The following is a 20,152-nucleotide window of genomic DNA, read 5'->3' on the forward strand; positions in this document are numbered from 1 at the left end:
AGGGGTACCAGATGGAGTGTACCTGCACTCTAGAGTCTTGCCCTGTGCAGGCCTGGCTGGAGCCCTGCATCTGCCTCTTCCTGGCTGTGTGACTGGGGGCAAGTTATTTTAAACACTGAACGTTGGTTAGTAAAATAGGGGTAATGGTACCTGTCCACAGGGCTTCTGTGCCCATTGAATACTACTGCGTAAAGCCCATGACCCCAGGCCTGGCACAGAGCACCCAGCCCTTAGATGAGGACACTGATGGGAAGGGTTAGAAGAGAAGCCTCAGTTGACTTCTTTGCCTATTCTGACCTTAGCTTTGATGGGAATTTGGATGGGGGTGGAGCGGGGGAGGGGGGAGGTGGGAAGATAATTTCAAAGCAACACAGGCCCAGACTGTTCACTCTCAACTCTCCTGAGACCGCAGCCCCAGCCTGAGCTGGCTTCTCCATAAACTCCCAGTCCCTTCCCTTAACCAACTCCATAAAAAGGGAGTGGGGCAGGAGGGAGTCTGGCTATAGACTTTGTAATTTGGCTTGGAGGTGGCTCCTGTTCGTTTTAACCAGGCTGTAATTACGGCTGGCACCCGACACCCCCTCATTACCGGAGCCTGGAAGGAGGACTCTAATTATAGCATACTGGGTCCCGGCTGGAGTGGGCTGGGGGAGGGAGACCACAGCAGAGGCCTGTGGAGGCAGAGAGGAACTCTGAGTTGGCTGGGGGGATGGGGCAGGGACAGTGGTGCCGGGACGGTCCTGGGCTCCTCATTTCTCTTGCCTTCAGAGGCATTCTTGGGAGGGGTGGGGCATAGATCGAAAATCCAGGCCACTTCCTCTGGGAGAACAGAACCCAGAGGAGTCCACCCAGGAGATTCATTCATTCATGCATGAAAGATTTATTGAGCATCTACTGTGTGCCAAGCTGGCACTGGGTTACAGCAGTGGGTCAACAGGTGCCATCTAGCCAGAGATGGTGTTCAGGGAGAAAGCACAGTGAAGCCACCACCCTGCTGCTGGAAACATCTGAAGAAGTCCACACTGATGGCAGATGGCCACCATGGTGAGCCTCAATTGCCCTTTAGTCGCACCACTCACTCCCCTGAGCCCCCGGCCTCACTTGGCACAGGAGGGCCCCAGGACCCTCCCCGAGACCACTGTCAGGTCGCTGGCTGCTCACGCAGGTTAAATGTTGTGTGGCTGTCACTGAGTGTCTGCCCTGGGACCCCAAGATCAATGGGGGTGGAGACATTAAAGGAAATACATAAATAAGTATATACCTTTAAAAGGCAATGAGGGCAATAAGGAAAAGAGATGCCAGATGAAGAGCCAGGGTTCTGGTTCAGGTGGGAGGGATACAGCCAGGGCTCTCTGGGGAAGTGCCCTTTGAGGTGAGAGCTGGAGAAGGAGCAGGGTTTAGCCAGGAGGGGTGGGAAGGCAGCGTTCCAGGTATCTCCACGGAGGCTTGCAGCTTGCGCATCCTGCGTTCTGAGGTGTCCCCACGCCAGGATGGAGGCAGTGGGGTTTCTTCTGCATGTCGTAGAAAGAGCACTGGACTAAGTCTGTGGACATGGTGCTCAGACCCAGCTCTGCCAGAGAACTGTGTGACCTCAGGTTAGTCATACCTTCTCTGGGCCTCAGTTTCCTCATCTGTCCAAAGGGAGGCCCCTTCAGGCCACAAGCCCTCTCTCTCTGCCCCAAGCCTGAGGATTTGGGGAGTCCAGCTAGTCCTGTTCAAATGCCGCTTTTCGGGATGCCCCTGGTGACTGTGAAAGGCAGCCAGGGCAGGAGGTAGAGGGCCAGAGAGCTCGAGCCGAGAGCTCCAGACATCCCATCCCCTTCTCTGAGTTATTAAGAGCCACCCGGAAGCAGACACAAAGGGAATTGTCCTGAACTAGAGTCAGGCCCCAGCCCCCAGCCGAGAACAATCAGAGAGGAAAACCAAGGCCATTTGTCCAACACAGAGTGCGGCAGTGACAGCGGCTGGGAAAATGCCGAGTATTTCTCAGCTAAAATTAGCCACCTACTAAACCTTCACATCAAGGGCAACCCAAAGCCTCTATTGTTTTGAACTTGGGATCCCAGAGGACTTGGGGGCAGGGCTTCTCGGGAGAAGCAAATGACCATCTCCTCTCCCAGGGGCTGGGCCAGTCAACACCAAGCCAGCCCTTGAGCCACAGAGGTGCCCAGTAAGTTACCTGGGGACCAACGGACAGAAAGGAAGGGAGTCTGGCTGCCCAAGGTCACCAGGCATTGGCTTCTGGTTGCACCATCTGAGACGTTCTTGCTTTACCAGTGACAGTGATGTACTCTGAGCTATCGGGTGTCAGGGAGTGGGAAGTGTTGAACTGGAAGGAACGGCCGGAAATCTAAGAAAATAACTCTTTATCCTCTCCAGAGGAAGCAGAGTGGACATCACTCTTTGCTAATGGTGGACAGTTCCTGCCATTGGGGTGGCAAACCTGGCTTGGCATTTTTCCTCTGCCACTTAGTAACTGACTGACTTTGCATAACGTTAGATAAACAATAGAGATGGCTATTGATACCAACCTCACAGGATTGTTACAATTAAGTATAGAAGATGTATATATTAGCAATGGTAATAAGTATGCAGCTTTTCTTCATTAAGTCTTTTTAACATGCCCAGCACTCCTCTAAGCATTTCACATGTATTAACGTGTCTAATCCATGCTGGAAATACTATTACCCCATGCTGCAGATAAGGAAATGGAGGCCCAGAGAGACCAATCTGCAGGAACACAGGTGATGGCCATCCTGTACTGTTCTTGCCACACAGCAGGTCCTGATTTGGGCTCGGATAGCTAAAGCGTGGCACCATGCTGCTGTGTGATTCCTTCAGCTCCTTTTGAAAAGCCTCCAGCTGAATCATAGAAGTGTTAAGGAAAAGGGAACTGGCATCTATTAGGCACCGCCAAGTGCACTCAGCGTCAGGAGGCAAGAGAGCACAGAGCCGCGCCGGCCTGGCAGGAGCACTGGGACACTTCTTAGAAATGCACATTCTCAAGGCCCACCCCACACCGACCAACTCAGACCTGGGGGCAGGAGCCTGGGTTCTAACAAGCACTCCAGGTGGTCCTGGTGCAGGCCGGGGTTTGAGTACCACTGGCGCCGAGGTTAAAGAGGATGGGCTTGGCCGGGTGCCGTGGCTCACACCTGGAATCCCAGCACTTTGGGAAGCTGAAATGGGAGGATTGCCAGAGCTCAGGAGTTCGAGACCAGCCTGGACAACATAATGACACCCGTCTCTATAAACAATAAAGAATATGTGCTTAGCGTCAAAGAGAGCCAGATTCAAATGCTGACAACCCTGCTTTGTGACGTGAGGCAAGTAGCTTAACCTCCCTGTGCCTGCACACTGGGCTCATGACAAGAATGCCTACCAGAAAGAGTCGTTGGGAGGATTTAGTCAGATAATTATGCCAAGTACTTGACGCAGTACCCGAGAGCTAGTTAGCACTGCAAATGGTAGCTGTTAACTCATTACCTGAATTACCTGCTAGCGCTAAAGAGGTACTAAAGGGAAAAAAGCTAGATCTTTGTGGCCAGGGAAGCTGTTTAACCCCAGCTGGAGTGAAGCTGCCCCTCTAGGGCAACCTGGCAGAACTGGGGGGCCAGGTACAAAGGTAACCCTCCCAGGCTGAGGGCGCTGGGGTGGCGGGGATGGACATTTCCTCCCCACCCGGCCTGCCCTGGCTAGCAGAGGCTTCCTGTCTTCCCTGAGCTTATGATGCCAATCAAACAGACGCATGAACCAAGAACTTTTCTCCCACGCTTTCTCAGGGAAGCCAGCTATGAGAATGACCGTCTGGTGACGCAGCAATCCCCAGACCCTGGGCTCTTGGGGGCCTCAGCTGCATGCTGTGGGCTGGCAGCTTCCAGGAGCATGTCTTCACTCTCTTCCCCTCCACCTGTGTGTTTTCAACAGCTGCTTGGAGCCCTCAGGGGAGCCGTGCACTCCTGTTCCGTGCCTTCCTCCCTAAGGAGAGGCTCCTAGGCCAGCCGGGCAGCGAGCACAGCAGACAGGCCCCACCTTCCCTGTGCTTCCACTGCTTGGTCAGGGCCTGCCCAGCCTCTGGGAGCCCCGGGCTCTTGGTGAGATACCCCACCCCGACTGCCAGCTGTCCCCGAGTCCCCCATGCTGACCACATGCCTTAGTGTGATGCCACACTGCCCTGTCACACCTCTGGCCTCTAGCTACCTCTGTGAGGCGGGAATGGTGATGGTGCACCCATTCTACAGAGAAACAAACCGAGGTCCCAGGAGAGAAGGCTGATGGCCCAGAGTCACCCACTGAAGGGTGGCCCAAAAGTGTTCTGGTATTTCCTGTCACTGGGCCTCGCGTCCATCCTTTCTGTTTTTACCCCCACCTCATACTTCCTTCTCCTGCCTGAAGAAATCCCTAGAAAAGAACTGATAAACGCGTGCCCGTCATGTACCAGGCTCATTTCATGAGATCCTGCAGCTGGGAGGGGAACAAGGTTCAAGAGGCGGGGGATGCCCCCCCCCCCCCAGCGAATGGCAGCGGGATGGGATTGAAGCCAGTCCCACGTACTCAAGAGCACCTTCTCCTCGGCTAACCTCCTGCAGGTACCCTCCCTGCATCCTGGCACCCCGCCCAGAGGGGCCCTCTCACAGTGTCCTCAGCTGGATGCCTGCCCTCCAGCCCTGGCACCTTTCCTCTGCTGCTCACTCAGAGGGCACGGGGAGCAGGCTGAGCCGTGAGCCAAGGTGGCCGGGCGATTACATCAGCAGGTGCAAACAAGCAGGCAGGAGCAGGGACGGGCGTCCCTTGGGGCTGGAGATGGCGCTCCATCCGCCCCACGCGAGTCTGTTTCATTCTCTCCGTCTAGCTTGCATCAGCCCTTTTCAGCTCTGTGTCATCACAGAGTGGACCAAGGCAGCGGCTGGGAGGCTGGGGCAGGGGTGGAGACGAGGAGTGGGGTTCGCCGGGGCCCGGGCAGCCTGGAAGCTGGGTCCACTCGCCGTTTCTTCCTGAGAATGGAGCACAATAGTTCCCCTTACCGGAGGTCTCCCTGTCCACAGTTTCAGTTACCCACGGTCAACTGCGACACCAAAATGTTAAACAGAACATTCCAGAAATCAGCCATTCACTCGTTTTAAATCGTATCGCATTCTGAGTAGCATGATGGGATTTCCCAACATCTCATTCCATCCTGCTCGGGATGTGAACCACCCCTTTGTCCAGGATGTCCACACTATATACACCACCCGCCCCTTAGTCACTCGGCGGCTGTCTCTGTTATCAGATCGAAAAAAAAAAAAAATAGTCTATCTAGAGCTTAGTACTATTCAAGTTCTCAGGCATCCACAGGGGTCTTGGAACATCCCTCACAGATACGGGGATTACTGTAATAGACATTAGCCAGTGCATACAGTTGCCCAGCTAGCAAAATGTTTTTGACCTTCTGACCTTGGTGTTTCCAAAAGCACGGTCACTGAGAGCAAGTAAAAGTGGTCCCATTTCTCAGAAAGGAAAATTGAGGCCCAGAGGGAAGTGGCTGCCCCGGGGTTGTCTCATGAGTCACTGACAGCACCAGGGTGTTTCAGCTCAAGAAATGCATGGGATTATAAGAGCCTAGAGTCCTCCAGGTGGAAGTAGTTAAAGCCTGCTTCCTAGAGGGAGGGAACTGGTTCCTTGGCAGAGGAGAGAGCTACTGAAAAAGTTATGGATTGATTTCTGCACGGATGGTCAGGGGGCCGGCCAACAGACCATTGCATGGCTGTGGGCGTGGGCTGGAGGCAGACCAAGTGCTGGTCTGTAAGTCTTTTTTTTTTTTTTTTTTTTTAAATAAGAAAAAGAATAAAGAAGAGGAAGAAAGAGAAAGAGGAAGAGGGAGAGAGGATGGGGGTATTGCTTTATTGCCTGGGCTAGAATGCAGTCTAAATATGGGTATGCCTATAATTGTCTTAATAATGGAGATATAAAAGAAAATGAGGGAAGAGAATGACAAACAAGGAGCCAACCAACATTTCATTTAAGCTTCTAAGTTGATATGATGTGGTACTGATAAGAGTGTATATTTTGTGTATTTAAAGTGGAGAGTTCTATAAATGTTAATTACGTTTACTTGTTCCAGATCTGAGTTCAAGTCCTGGATATCGTCGTTAATTTTCTGTCTCATTGATCTGTCTAATATTAATGTTGAAGTCTCCCACTATTATTGTGTGGGAGTCTAAGTCTCTTTATTAGTCTTGTATGTCTGCATATTCCTGTATTGGGTGCGTATATATTTAGGATCTTTAGCTCTTCTTGTTGTTGCATTGATTCTTTTATCACTATATAATGTCCTTCTTTGCTTCTTTTGATCTTTGTTGCTTAATTGTAACTTCTGCTTTTTATTTATTTATTTTAGCTCTCTGTTTGGTTGGTAAATCCTTCTCCATCCCTTGTTTTGAGTCTTTGTGTATCCTTGAATGTGAGATGAGTCTGGATGCAGCTTTTAGTTTTTTATTCAAATTGCCTGTCTGTCTTTGGATTGGGGGATTTAGTCAATTTAAATTTAGAATTAATAATAATAGCCAGGCGCGGTGGCTCAAGCCTGTAATCCCAGCACTTTGGGAGGCCGAGGCGGGTGGATCACGACGTCGAGAGTTCAAGACCATCCTGGTCGACATGGTGAAACCCCGTATCTACTAAAAATACAAAAAATTAGCTGGGCATGGTGGCGCGTGCCTGTAATCCCAGCTACTCAGGAGGCTGCGGCAGGAGAATTGCCTGAACTCAGGAGGCGGAGGTTGCGGTGAGCCGAGATCGCGCCATTGCACTCCAGCCTGGGTAACAAGAGCGAAACTCCGTCTCAAAAAAAAAAAAAAAATTAATAATAATATATGTGAGTTTAATACTGCCATTTAATATTAGCTGGCTATTTTGCCCATTAGTTGATGTAAATTCTTCATTATATTGATGCTCTTTTTTGGTATTTTTTTAGAAAGGCTGATACTTTTGTTCCTTTCTATGTGTAGTGGTTCTTTCAGAAGCTCTTGTAAAGCAAGCCTGGTGGTGATGAAACCTCTGAGTGCTTGCTTATTCACAAAAAAACTTTATTTTTCCTTCACTTGTGAAGCTTAGTTTGGCTGGATGTGAAATTCTGGGTTGAAAGTTCTTTTCTTTAAGGATGTTGAATATTGGTCCCCACTCTCTTCTGGCTTGTAGGGTTTCTGCTGAGAGATCTGCTGTAAGTCTGCTAGGCTTCCCTTTGTGGGTAACCTGACCTTTCTCTCTGGCTGCCCTTAGTATTTTCTCCTTCATTTCAACCCTGGTGAATCTGACGATTATGTGCCTTGGAGTTGCTCTTCTTGAGGAATATCTCTGTGGTGTTCTCTGTATTACCTGGAGTTGAATATTATCCTGCCTTACTAGGTTGGGAAAATTTTCCTGAATAATGTCCTGAAGCGTATTTTCCAGCTTGGACTCATTCTCTTCGTCACTTTCAGGTACACCTATCAAACGTAGATTAGGTCTTTTCACATAGTCCCATATTTCTTGGAGACTTTGCTCGTTCCTCTTTATACTTTTTTCTCTAATCTTGTCTTCTTGTTTTATTTCATTGAGTTGGTCTTCGACCTCTGATATCCTTTCTTCTGCTTGATCAATTCGGCTGTTAAAACTTGTGCATACTTCACGAAGTTCTCGTATTGTGTTTTTCAGCTCCATCAATTCACTTATATTCCTCTCTAAATTGTGTATTCTTGTTAACATTTCGTCAAACCTTTTTTCAAAGTTCTTAGTTGCTTTGGATTGGGTTAGAACAAGTTCTTTTAATTCACAGAAGTTTCTTATTATCCACACTTTGAAGCCTGCTTCTGTAATTGGAACACACTTGTTCTCCATCAAGCCTCGTGCCGTTGCTGATGAGGAACTGTGATCCCCTGCTGAGGGAGAGGCGTTCTGATCTTGGGTATTCTCAGTCTTTTTGGGCTGTTTTCTTCCCTTCGTTGTAGATTTATCCATCTGTGGTCTTTATAATTACCGTCTTTGTAATTGGGTTTCTGAGTGGACGTCCAACTTATTGATTCTCAGCGCCGAAATCTGAGCAACCCACTGCACCGACTAAATCAGCGGCGTTAAGATTGATGGTGCTTTTCTGACTCTGCACCAAGAACCGACGCTCCGAGGCGCTGGCAAAACCACCTCGCCGGTCACAAGAGTCGCGCTGGCGACCCGTGGAGCTCCTCCGCTGGGAATCTCCTGGTGCGTGAGCAACAAGAATTCATGTGAAGGTGTGGCGTCCTCTCGTTCTTTGCGCTTTCCCTGGGAGCTACAGTCCCAAGCTGCTAGTGGTCAGCCATCTTGGATCTCTCTCAAATGCGAAGTTTTGGTCTGTAAGTCTTAATGTGTGGATTCGTAATCTTGAAACTTTGCTGTGATTCCCCCTGGTGGGACTGAAGCTTGGTTATTGCTCACTGAGCCTCACCACAGGTGTGGTCAAGAGGAGGCCCTCAGGAAGAGTTTGATGAATGAATGAATGAGTCCTTGCTCACCATCTGCCTCCCTCCAAGTGCCCTTGCACAGCTACATAGGCCTTCCCCTTGGCCAGTGCCACCTGTCTCCCATATCTCACCAGCCGACAATGCAGCTGCTCACCCAAACCCAGCGCCGGGGTCTTTCCCAGCACTGGGACCAGAGAGGCAAACACAGGAGCCTTGGCCTGCGGGCCAGGATGCCCACATTCCAGTCCTGGCTTTGCCTCCTAGCTGCTATGTGACTGGAGGCAAGTTACTACCCCTCTCAGGTCCCCAGGGTGTTCTGGGTCTCTGAGTCTACAAGGCCTGCCCTCCCTGGAGCCCATGGAACCTGAGCCCCAGTCCTGCCTTGGGGACGGAGGTCAGAGATGGCTGCCTTCCTCCCTCAGCCCTAGGAACTGAGAAGGAATCCAAGTGGCTTCTAGATTCAGAAAGATCCAAGGGGAAGCCCCTACCCAGTTCCAAGGACCCCTTCTACTCACTCCCCACTGCCAGGTGCTCTCAGGGACTCTCTCTCCCTCTCCCTGTGGCACCAGCTTTCCCTCTGTTCATCTCCCCCATTTGCCCTCCCCTTCTCATGCCCATTTCACAGATTGGCAAAGGCCAGAGTCCAGCCACCCCTTTTCCTCTGTCCCTGCTGTGACTTTATGCCAGTGTGATGCCAAGATAGAAGTGACGCTGCAGCCACAGGCTGGTTGTTTGCTCTTGCACAAGCCATTGCTCCTCTCTGGCCTCAGGGTCCCTGGCTGGAGGGGAAGGGCTTGGACGTAGTTTGCAGGGCCCGGTAGCCCAGGGTCTGAACTGCCTCCTGGTGGTGGTGCTGATGCAGTGGGCGAGGATTGCAGCAGTTTTTCCACTTGGAAACGTGTTGGCAGCTGCCTCCCCTTTGCAAGGAAGGGTTGTTTGGTCCTAGAGCGTGGCACCGAGGGAGGCAGGGAAATGTGAATGCCCTGGGTGCTCTAAGAACAGCCTCAACCCTGGGCTTTCGGGGCAGCATGGGGATGTAAGCACTGTCCTTCCTGTCTGGCCTAGTCTGGGCAGCCCCCGGGCCCAAGACTGTACCAAGCAAGGCATCACGGGCTTTTCTGGGAGAAAGTGACAGGACACTGGGCATCTTCCTGCCCAGAACCCAAACACACGGCCAGCTTGACGGCATTGCCAGGCCCCCTCCCCATGCCAGCTTTGCGTCCTTCGGCTCCTCCAGCAACCTGAAACTCGTGGCAGGAGCAGGCAGCCCAGCTGGCCCTTGCCCGTCTGACACGTGTGACCGTGCAGGGGTGGTGGGGCGGGGGGTGGGGACAGAGAGAGATGCCCAGCATGTTCCACTCAGTCGACAGCCTTTCCCCTTAAGGGAAAGCATAGCACACACAGCTGTACATGGTGAGACCAGATTTAAGTAACTAAATATCTGAGCATCTAAAAAAGTCAGAGAGGATCCACATCCAGCGTCACTCAGCTGGGGTGGGAATAGGGTAGCTTTCATTTTCATCTTTTCTTTTTCTAGATTGTTTACAATGAGGGTACTACCTTTGTAATCGGAATAGACCCCAAAATCTGTTTTCATTTAAAAAAAAAAAAAGTTTAAAAAAAAAAAAATGAAGCTCCCCTCCCCCGCCCCACCTTTCTTGGGAGTCGGGGGTGCAGTTTCTCTTTGTGGCTCTGCTGCTTAGGTGCTGTGTGATCTGAAGCTAGACCACACCCTCTCTGGTGTCCATCCTCGAGGGCAGCGATTAGATGGTCTCTGAAGTTTCATCAGTTAGCGGAGACCTGCAGCATGGAATTTCCCAAGGGATGGGCTCCTTGTAGCCCAGGTCAGCCCTCCTACCTGCTCCCGATGCCCAGATCCCCTCTGGCTGCTCCCTCCCCCCTCCACCTGCCACCCCAGTGTTTGTCCTTGTCCCCAGTGGGCCTATGTATACCACAAACAAGATTCCCAGGCCCTTGAGGAACTTTCTTCTAGAAAGCAGACCTGTCCGGAAACAGACAGCTAACAAACATACACAAAGAAGGTCATTCCAGAGGGGGGTAAGTCTGCCACGGGAAAAACAAAAAAAAAAGACACCGGGGAGACAGCATGGGAGGGTGGAGGGTGGTGCATTTTCAATGGGTGGTCAGGGAAGGCCTCACTGGGGAGGTGGCATTTGAGCTGAGATCTCAGTGACAAAGAATCAGCCCCGAGAATATGTGTGTATGGGCGGGGTGGGGGAGCTGGGTGGGGGTCAGGGAGGAGCTCCAAGAGCAAAGGCACCGAGGCAGGAACAGGCAAGGCGTGTCCCAGGGAAACACGCCTGCTGGGGCCTGGAGCACAGTGAAAGACGAGTGAGTTGGCCAGACACAGTGGCTCACGCCTGTAATCCCAGCACTTTGGGAGGTAGAGGCTGGCAGGTGGATCACCTGAGGTCAGGAGTTCGAGACCAGCCTGGCCAACATGGTGAAACCCCATCTCTACTAAAAATACAAATATTAGCTGGGCCTGGTGGCAGGTGCCTGTAATCCCAGGTACTTTCGAGGCTGAGGCAGGAGAACCTGGGAGGCGGAGGTTGCAGTGAGCTGAGACTGTGCCACTGCACTCCAGACTGGGTGACAGAGTGAGACTGCCTCAAAAATATAAAAAAGAGAGAGAATGGTGAGTCTATGAAGTTGGAGGATTCTGGGTAGCCTGGGACTCTGACTTTCTTCAGGGGCACAAGAAGCCACAGGAGGCTGTGCACCACTAGAGGGCGTGGTTTCTCGCTTACGAGATCACTCTGGAGTTAGGAAAGTGGATTTTAGGGGTGAAAGGAAAGGTAGGGAGTTGAGGGAGAGGAAGAGTCCAGGCGGGAAGACCTGGGCTTGGCGATGGCAGCAGGTGGCTGGGGGGCGGTCATGTGGAGCGAGGCACATCTTCCAGGTTCATCCCGCAGCATCCGGGCCCCTCCAGCAGCACGGCTGGAAGTGGGGTGAGCAAAAGGGAGCCACGAGGGGCCCTCCCCAGTGGGGACTTGAACAACTGGGTGCTTGGTGGAGTCTAAGATTGCAACTCAAACTCACTCCATGCCAATGCTGGGTCAGGGAGCGGTGACCTATAAAATAGCGGGCCTGAGTCACAGGTGGGGAGCCTGCCATTGCCTTAGGGGGACAGCAGCATTGACACAGGCAACTCTGAGAAAGGTGCCTGGGTCCCAGCCTGGGTGGGGCTCTCAGGGTGTTCCCGGAGATAGCTGTGGATGCAACCTGACTGGGGCATATGTGGGCCTGTTGGTGCGAGTGTGTGTGTCTGGGGGGGAGGCCTGCCACCTGCCACTGTGGGTGGGGGTGCCCAGGCTGGCCCCAGGCCTCCTCCCGGATCTCTGTTTGGGACAGGCAGGCCCACAGAGCAAGGGAAGCCAGGTGCTGGGGTTAGGAAGCTGAGACCCCGGCCCTCCAGCAAGCTGGCGAGCTCCCAAGAGGACAGAATGATAGCTGCCTCTGCAGGGCACTCAGGGCCATTGCGGGCTTAGGGTGGCTGTGACCTTGAACCCATCCTTTCACACCTCTGAGCCTCGTTTTCGCATCTGTAAAATGGAACAGCTTGGCAGGGTGGTTGTGTTTGATGATGGTGAGCACTGTCTCATCGGAACACACAGGGTTTTAGGTGCCAGCTGCTGGGAAGATGCTTACGGTCTGCAGGAGCATGGATGAGAGGGCTCTGCGCTCCTTGTGTGGGAAAAGAAGGGGAAACAGAATGTCCCCTCCAAACAGAATGGCCCCAGGCCTCCATCACAGTGACCCCATCATGAAGCTTGGAAAAGGAACCAAAAATTAGCCCCAGGCCTGAGCCAAAGAACTCAAAGCCAGGGAAGGGTCTGGAGGGAGGGCCTGGGGGTGGGAGTCAGGGTGGCCAGTGACTGCAGTGTCCTTCCCAGCTCTGTAAGCAGCATGGACCCCACAGCCGGGCCCAGGCTTATCCCAGCACTGCACCTGCCCTGGGGCCTCGACCCCAGCCTCCCACCCACTCCTTCGCTTGTCCCACAGTCCTTTGAGGGAGGCGTTTCACAAGAGCAGCTGGACACCCCCTTCAGGATGCAGGCCCCTGCCCCAGCTGGCCACCTTGGCGAAGCTGCTTCCTGTGGCCAGCAGAGGAAGTGATGTCAGGGCACAGATGGGTGCAGAGGGTGTGGGAAAAGGATTGCGTGAGGGGCCGCCTTTGTTAGGAATGACTCCGTGTCCCCCGAGTCCGCCAGCCCCCATTTGTCATCGGTAACGGCCATTGTGACTGCCTCCGAGGGGGGCCCCCAGCCAGAACCCCACAGCCGCAAAGAGCCAGGGCCAGATGGAGAAAGGGCTTTGTGTCCAGGGAGGGGTCCTTCCATGTGGGGTTGTGTGTTTTTAAAACATCATAATAAATGGGCTCCTCTCCCCGCTCCCCACTGAGCATATCAGCCATGCAGTGAATGGGAGAGATTTTCCATGCAGTGGGAGGTCAAGTCTGGGGAGAATTCACCGGTGTCCAGGGGCTAGAGAAAGACTGTGATTGCTGATGATGAATGTACCCAGCGTGGTGCGTTCTGTGTCCTCACATCCCGCCTGACTCCTCCCCTCCCTGTCCTGCACCAGCCAGCCCTGGAAACAAACTTCCCTGCACAGCTACAGATGCCCACCCCTGGTGCTAAGCCTGGGGGTCCCAGGCCTGCGGACAAAAGCCAGAGGTGGGGGGTGTCAAGGCCCTCCCTACCAGACCACCACAGCCTCCCTCTGAGGTCCCTGCCCTGGGCAACAAGGCTGACCAGAGGTGGACCTGGCTGAGATGGATAGCAGGAATTTCCATCCCAGGCATGGGAATCACAGAGCTTAAGCCTTCACCCACAACCCTGCCGTGGCTGTGCTGTCTTTCCGGGCCCCCTCTCCCTCCTCAGTCCTGAATCAGCAACTGGGCTCTGGTCCAGCTTGGCTGTTAATTTGCTGTGTGATGTCGAATTAGTCACTTCTCCTCTCTGAGACGGTAGAACGCAGGGCTCCAGAGGCTCGAGGCTCTCGGAACGTTGACTTTCTATGTGTTTAGTCTATTGGGGCTCAGGTGGTGCCAGGCCAAGGAAACTGCCTGTGGGGTTTCGGACTCCCACACACAGTTCAGCTAGAGAGCAACTCCTGCCTGCCACTGCTCCCTGCCACGTGCACCGCCTGTTTTTGTTCGCTTTGAGACGGAGTCTTGCTGCACCGTCCAGGCTGGAGTGCAGTGGTGAGATCTCGGCTCACTGCAACCTCCACCTCCCAGGTTTAAGCGATTCTTATGCCTCAGCCCCCTGAGTAGTTGGGATTACAGGCACCCACCACCACACCCAGCTCATTTTTGTATTTTCAGTAGAGACAGGGTTTCTTTCACCATGTTGTCTGGGCTTGTCTTGAACTCCTGACCCCAAGTGATCTGCCCGCCTTGGCCTTCCAAAGTGCTGGGATTACAGGTGTGAGCCACTGTGCCCAGCCCACAGTGCCTGTTAAGAAGGATATTTGCATCTGTTTTCTCAGTTGACCTTTCACAGCAATACCCCAAAGTTGACAGAGGAGGAGCTGCTAGTCACTTCTTTATAGATGGGGAAACCAAGGCCCCGAGAGGTCAAACAACCTCCCAGGTCTCACAGTGCAGGGTGAGGCTTGGAACCAGGTCTGCTGACTCTCGGGTCAGGCTCAGAGTCACGGTAAGGCCGCAGAATTCCTGCGGCTTCCCCCAGGAATAGTGACAATCTCCTGCTCAGGAAAGTTGGAGCCACGCCCTCCTCTCAGAAGACCCTCTGAGAAGTACAGTGTCTCTACGTGTGTTCTGAAGTCATTCCTTCGCCTCCTGGGCCCTCACTCCTGCTCATCCAGGTGAGTGAGATTCTGACGCCTCTTACACAAGCCTGTGTCTCCACACCAGTCCCTGGGAGGAAGCCCTGCTGCCCTACACGCTCCACTCCCCTCCCAGATGGACGTCCTGTCTCAGATGCCAAAGGGGACACCAGGAAGAGCGTAGTGTGTTCCCTGCCCTCCAGGGGCAGCCACCAAAACTGCAAAGGACTCTTTGAGCCATCTGACTCAAAATAGACTTGCCAGAAGCTGGAAGGTACCCACTAGCCCCTAGCCTGGTCACCTCACCCTCCTGCACTTTAAATGGGTGGTGACATGAGGAACTTGTTTACGAGGAAGCCAGTGTGGAGGTGAGGGGTGCAAACCTGTGTCTTCTGGAGAATATTTGGATAAGGCGGCCTGGGGGACCAGGCTTCAACCTCCAGACTGGGATGCACGCTGTTTAGTTCGTTTAAAAGGTAGAATTCTGGCCATGGCTGGAATCCTAAATGGCAGCTGCGTGCAAGGCTTTTCTAACTATTAGGTCTCTCCAAAGAAGAACTGGGCTGAGAAAAGCAATGATGCGTGCCCCATCCCCAGAGGTATGTGAGTCAAGGTTGGCTGAGGAGGTGATGGGAGAAGTTGGATGAGATGGCCTTTTAAATAACCTCCATAGAGACCTGGTATGGGCAGGTAAAGGCAAATTAGAGGTGAGAGTTTGAATGGCGCCCCTCGGAGGTCCCATCCAGAAGTGCTGGTGGTCATTTTGCTCTAAGGCCTGGGACGGGCGGGCTGGAGCAGGGTTAGGAGAGCCCAGCGGTAAATGTTTCCTCCTCCTCCTTCCCCGGGTTCTACCCACACTCTGCTTTAGGGCCTCCGTATAGCAATGGCAAGGAAAGTGACCCTAATTTAAGCAAATCTGCTTTCTGAAGAAAAAATTTACTCAACCGGACATTTTCACACATGAACAGATTCCCCATAAGGGATCTTTAAACCTCAAAGTGTTAGAAGCAGAGGAGGGCTTGAGAGACTGACTTGGCTAGCCTCCTCATTTTACAGACGGAATCTCCAAGGCCTGGGTGCGAACGGCCACACGGGAATGCCAGTCCCCAGCAGGATGCAAACCCAGCGCTCTGACTCCAGCGATTTTTCTTGTCCTCCATTTGACTGTCTTGTTATTACATCTGTGCAGGGATGTGTCTTTCACAGCTTCGTGGTGGGATAGCTGGACCATTCTTGGATGCAGCTTTAAAGGCAGGCTGCGCTTTTGCAACTTAGGTCCAAACGAGTTCTACTGTTAGGAAAAAACACTTTATGTGGGAATTTTCCTGCCAGCAGGAAACCCAGATCCGGCCTGGCAGAGGCAAGGATTTCTAGGCGAGCCTGTCTTAAATGTGGTTCCGCTGTGAAGATGGAGCAGCAGGAAGTCCTGCAGGGGGCCAGGGCTGAGAGACGTGGCTCAAGCCTCGCTTCCTGCCATCAACCAGGTGACCCTTCGTGTCCCTTGCGGCGCCACATTTTCATCTGTAAAATGGGAAGAGAATCCCAGCCCTGGGCACTGCGAGGAGTAAATAGGTGAGCTGTTGGAAGCACTGGCACGTCGTAGACCTAAATGCCCATTTCCAGTTCAGTGGCGCTCGGAAGACAGATTCTAGTATCAAATTACCCAAATTTGCCCACTAGCTGTGCCACTTACTGGCTTAGAGCTCTGTGCCAGTCACTTGAACACATTTGTGTCAGTTTTCTCATCTGTGCTGTGGGGCTAATAACCATACCCAACTCATAAGGCTGTGGTTCCCAAACTGTGCCAAGTCATCCCAGGGTCCATCACCAAACTCCCAAGGGAGCTGTGGGGGTTTGGTTTGGTTTGGTTTGGTTTGGTTTTTAAGACAAAATCTTGCTCTTGTCCCCCAGGCTGGAGTGCAATGACGCGATCTCAGCTCACTGTGACCTCAGTCTCCTGGGTTCAAGAGATTCTCCTGCCTCAGCCTCCCAGGTAGCTGGGACTACAAGTGCATGCCACCATACCTGGCTAATTTTGTATTTCAAGTAGAGACAGGGTTTCACCATGTTGGCCAGGCTGGTCTCCAACTCCTGACCTCAGGTGATCCATCCACCTCAGCCTCCCAAAGTGCTGAGATTACAAGTGTGAGCCACTGTGCCCGGCCCAGCTGTGGAATATTTTTAATCTTCAAGGGAAACACAGTAATTCTAGATAGCTGTCAGACACTGCACCAACGACTAGCTCCAGGTAGCTCACAGTTTCAACCTCAGATCACGCTGCTTTCCATTATTTGGCACCATATCTTTGCAAAGCTGGGATTGTGGCATCTGGGAGTAACCCGTGACAAACAATAAGGGTAGTGGTGTCCACTCAGATTCCAAAGTTTGAGAAGTTGCACAGCGCCCGACAGGTGCACACATCCCCATTCATAAGTGTTTGTGACTATGTAGGAATGGAATAAAAATAATTTTTTTCTTTCAATGTATCTTAAGATTTTAGGATATAAATATTGCAAAGCTGTTTGGATGTAATGACTTCATACATTCCTGTTAGGAACTTCTTTTTGGCCTTGGGATAGCTTAAAACAATTACTGAGATGCTAAAAATCAAAATGTTTGGGCATCTCTGTCTACGGTTATTGTGGATCTCATTGAGTTCGTATGAACCACCCTCTGAGCAGAGCCTGGCAGGGTAAGCGTCCAGGAACCCCGAGACCCCATTATTCTCCCACCCAGCTGGCACCTATGCAGCCTGGCCATAGGTGGCTCTTATCTAGCCCAAGCAGACCCTGGGGCCCAAGCCAGGGTCCGGGAGAAGTGAGGGCTCTGCACAGGCCTCTCATGCCCGATACTTACTCCCTTACTTGTGTGTGTGTGTTTGGAAACAGAGTCTTACTCTGTCACCCAGGCCAGAGTGCAGTGGTGCAGTCTCTACTCATGGCAACCTCCGCCTTCTGGGTTCAAGCAATTCTCCCGCCTCAGCCTCCCGAGTAGCTGCGATTAGAGGCGCACACCAGCACGCCCGCTAATTTTTGTATTTTGAGTAGAGATGGGGTTTCGCCACACTGGCCTGGCTGGTCTGGAGCCCCTGAGCTCAGGTGCTCCACCCGCTTTGGCTTACCACAATGCTGGGATTACAGGCGTGAGTCACCACGCCGGCCTCCTCCCTTGTTGAGGTTGCACTCACCATGCACCTGCTGCGTCCTGGCCAGCAGAGTCCACTCGTGCGCCCTCCAGGCAGGAACCTCAGGTGGGCCTTTCATTCATCTTCCTTATCTCCTGGCAGTTTCTGCCTCCAGGACACCTGGGGTATGGGGACACAGCAAAAGGGTGACAACTACATCAAGAGCCATCCAGTGTGCTGCAACAGAGAGGCACGGAGGAGACACTTGGCCTGCGTCTCTGCCGCAGCCAGAGCTGAATCTTTGCACCAGGGCTGAGAGGAGGGGCAGGGTGGGAAGAGGGGTGCTGGGGCTGCCAGACGCAGGGCCTGCTGCACTAATGGATGTCTAATGTTTGCTTTCCTCAGTCATGTCTGCACCCACTTTATAAATGGTCTGCATTAAAGTTATAAAACAAAGTCATCATACAGCCTTCAGTGCTGCAGAGCACTGGGGCAGCTGTGACTCCAGGGCTGGGGGCAGTGCAGTTAGAAGATGGGGGCCGGCAGGCGACGTGCACCCATGGACATCCGTGCCCTTTCTCCTGTGGCTATGACCTACCCCTGGAGGGAGGCTCAATCCCGCCATTTCAAAGATGAGCTGCATGAGGCCAGCAAGGGGCTGATTCAGACCCAGGGGCATCTGAGACTGAAGGCAGAGCTCTGTCCCACACCCCTCAGGGCTGAGACGGAGATAAGATGCTGTTGGTGGGAGGTGGGCATGGAGCCTGGCAGGTTCTCTACTGCCTAGATGCCCTCCTGACTCCATCATGCTCTCCCAGAGCTGCCTGGCCTGGCAGGGCGACCTCAGTGGCCATGTCAGGATCTGCACAGCAACTGGCTCTCAGGCCACTGGATGCCGATGGCCAGGTTCCTGGGCTGTCATCAAGTCATCTTGTCATCTCTTCATCAAATCCCCAAGCAGCCCCAGCACAATTTGCCTACAGCGAAGGTGTCCCTGTAGCTGGCAGTGGGAAGCAGGTGTCAGAGAGCCCTGGCCTGGCCTCAGGAATCTGCCTTGCTGTTCCCACGTTAGCTGCCCACTCACCGGGGGCCTCGGGCAAGTCACGGGAACCATTTGAATGGTCTTCAGTTTCCTCTGCTTTGATGAGAGAGCCCTGTGGACTGCAGTGTTCTGGCCACTGTCAGGGTGTTCCTAGGATTCCTGCGTGTGGAGACACCCACGTCGTTACAGAGCTACCTCAGTGATAGGTGGTGTGGAGTCTGGGACAACAGCCCAAGTGCCAGTCTTTTCTCAGGTTCAAACCTTTGCCCTACCTCTTGTTAGCTGTGTGACCTTGGACAAGTTGCTTCACCTCCCGGAGCCTCCGTTTACCCATCTCTGAAATGGGGATTAGAGAACACACCTTACAGGGTTGGTGCCAGAATTCCATAAATTCCTGCAAACATAGCGCCTGATGCTGGGTAAACATTAGTTGTTCTTTCAATGTAGCAGCATGTACCTACTACGTGCCAGCCCCCTCCCAGGCATTCATGCATGTTTGTCTCATGTGATCCTCAGAGCAGCCGAGAGACAGGGGCAGAATGTCCACCTTTTGTGCTCATCAGACATAGCGAGGTGGGAGTTAAGGTCCTCTCCCTGGGCTCCACAGAACATGCTGGATAAAGCTGGAGTCATGTGTCATCTTGCTAGCTACCCACCCCCAGCTCCCATACACGCACTGCCCAGGGCCTGGAGCCCCGAGCCAGTGACAGCTCATGCATTTCCTCCTAAGCTCCCCAGTCTCAGCGGGGTCTCCCGGTCCACAAGGAGAAAGCACAGTCAGGCATTCTGTTCCTGGAGAACCAGGCGTCCCCTTGGCCCCTCTGCCTGTAGAGGACTCCCTAGGGCCCAGCGTGGCCTTCTAGACCACAGAGCAAGTGCATGATCCCAGAGACCACACAGGCCTCTCCAAACACCACCCTCTCCCCTCCCTCGGCTCTAAGCGGAGCCTCTAGCTGGAGGGGCTGGGCAGCCCTGTGCCACCCCACAGCTTCATTCACGGTTTCCTCTGGGCAGTCAGCAGGAGGACAAGTCCCCCACAGCTCATGCCCAGCCACCTGATCATTTGGCATTTGGCGCTGGAAAGTTCGTTTTCCTAAGTGGATTGTAAACCAGCAGCCCAGAGGCCTGGTTTCCCTGCTTCTGGGCGCTGGCGGTGGCCACACCCTCCTTCCTGTTTGTCTCACCTCCCGAGGTGCTGTTCTTTCCAGGGAGACGGGTGGGCCAGGATTTCCATTTGGCCCCTTTGTGGGAGGAGACTGCCAAAGGCACAGCCTCCGTCTGCTAGAAGTCTCCTCATCCTTAGCACTGAGGGCTGGAGCTGGCTGGGTGGGGGTTGGGAGGAAGAGACCAAGGGGTGGGTCAGAGCCACAGACCACGGGAGGTGAGCTCTGTGGGGAGCCTTCTGGGAAGAAGGGCTTCCCCTGGGGGAGGAGACCTGCAGGGGGCTGAGGCCTGGTGCAGCCAGCTCACCCCACCCTTGCCCCACAGCCCTGGCCCCTGTCCCGATTGCCATCCTGGCAGGGGCTACAAAGGGCAGCTGTGACTCCAGGGCAGAGCCGGCCTGGTTGGAGCTCCAGCCCCAGCCCCATTTCCAGCCCATTGCGTCTGGTGGGTCTGGTGGCGTCACCATGGGGAACTGGATAGAGGCCGGGCAGGGACAGTGGAGCGGATGCTGGGAGGCCCAAGGGGTGTCCTCACCCGGACAGGTCACCTCCT

General features: G+C 53.3%; 1 protein-coding gene across 2 annotated transcripts in view; it reads left to right on the plus strand.

The window, feature by feature from the left end:
• Nucleotides 1-20,152, plus strand: part of UNC5B (unc-5 netrin receptor B) — a 93,079-nt gene that overhangs the window by 49,447 nt on the left and 23,480 nt on the right. The window lies entirely within an intron of this gene.

Source organism: Saimiri boliviensis, chromosome 12 (assembly GCF_048565385.1).
Source record: "Saimiri boliviensis isolate mSaiBol1 chromosome 12, mSaiBol1.pri, whole genome shotgun sequence".
Classification (NCBI taxonomy): domain Eukaryota; kingdom Metazoa; phylum Chordata; class Mammalia; order Primates; family Cebidae; genus Saimiri; species Saimiri boliviensis.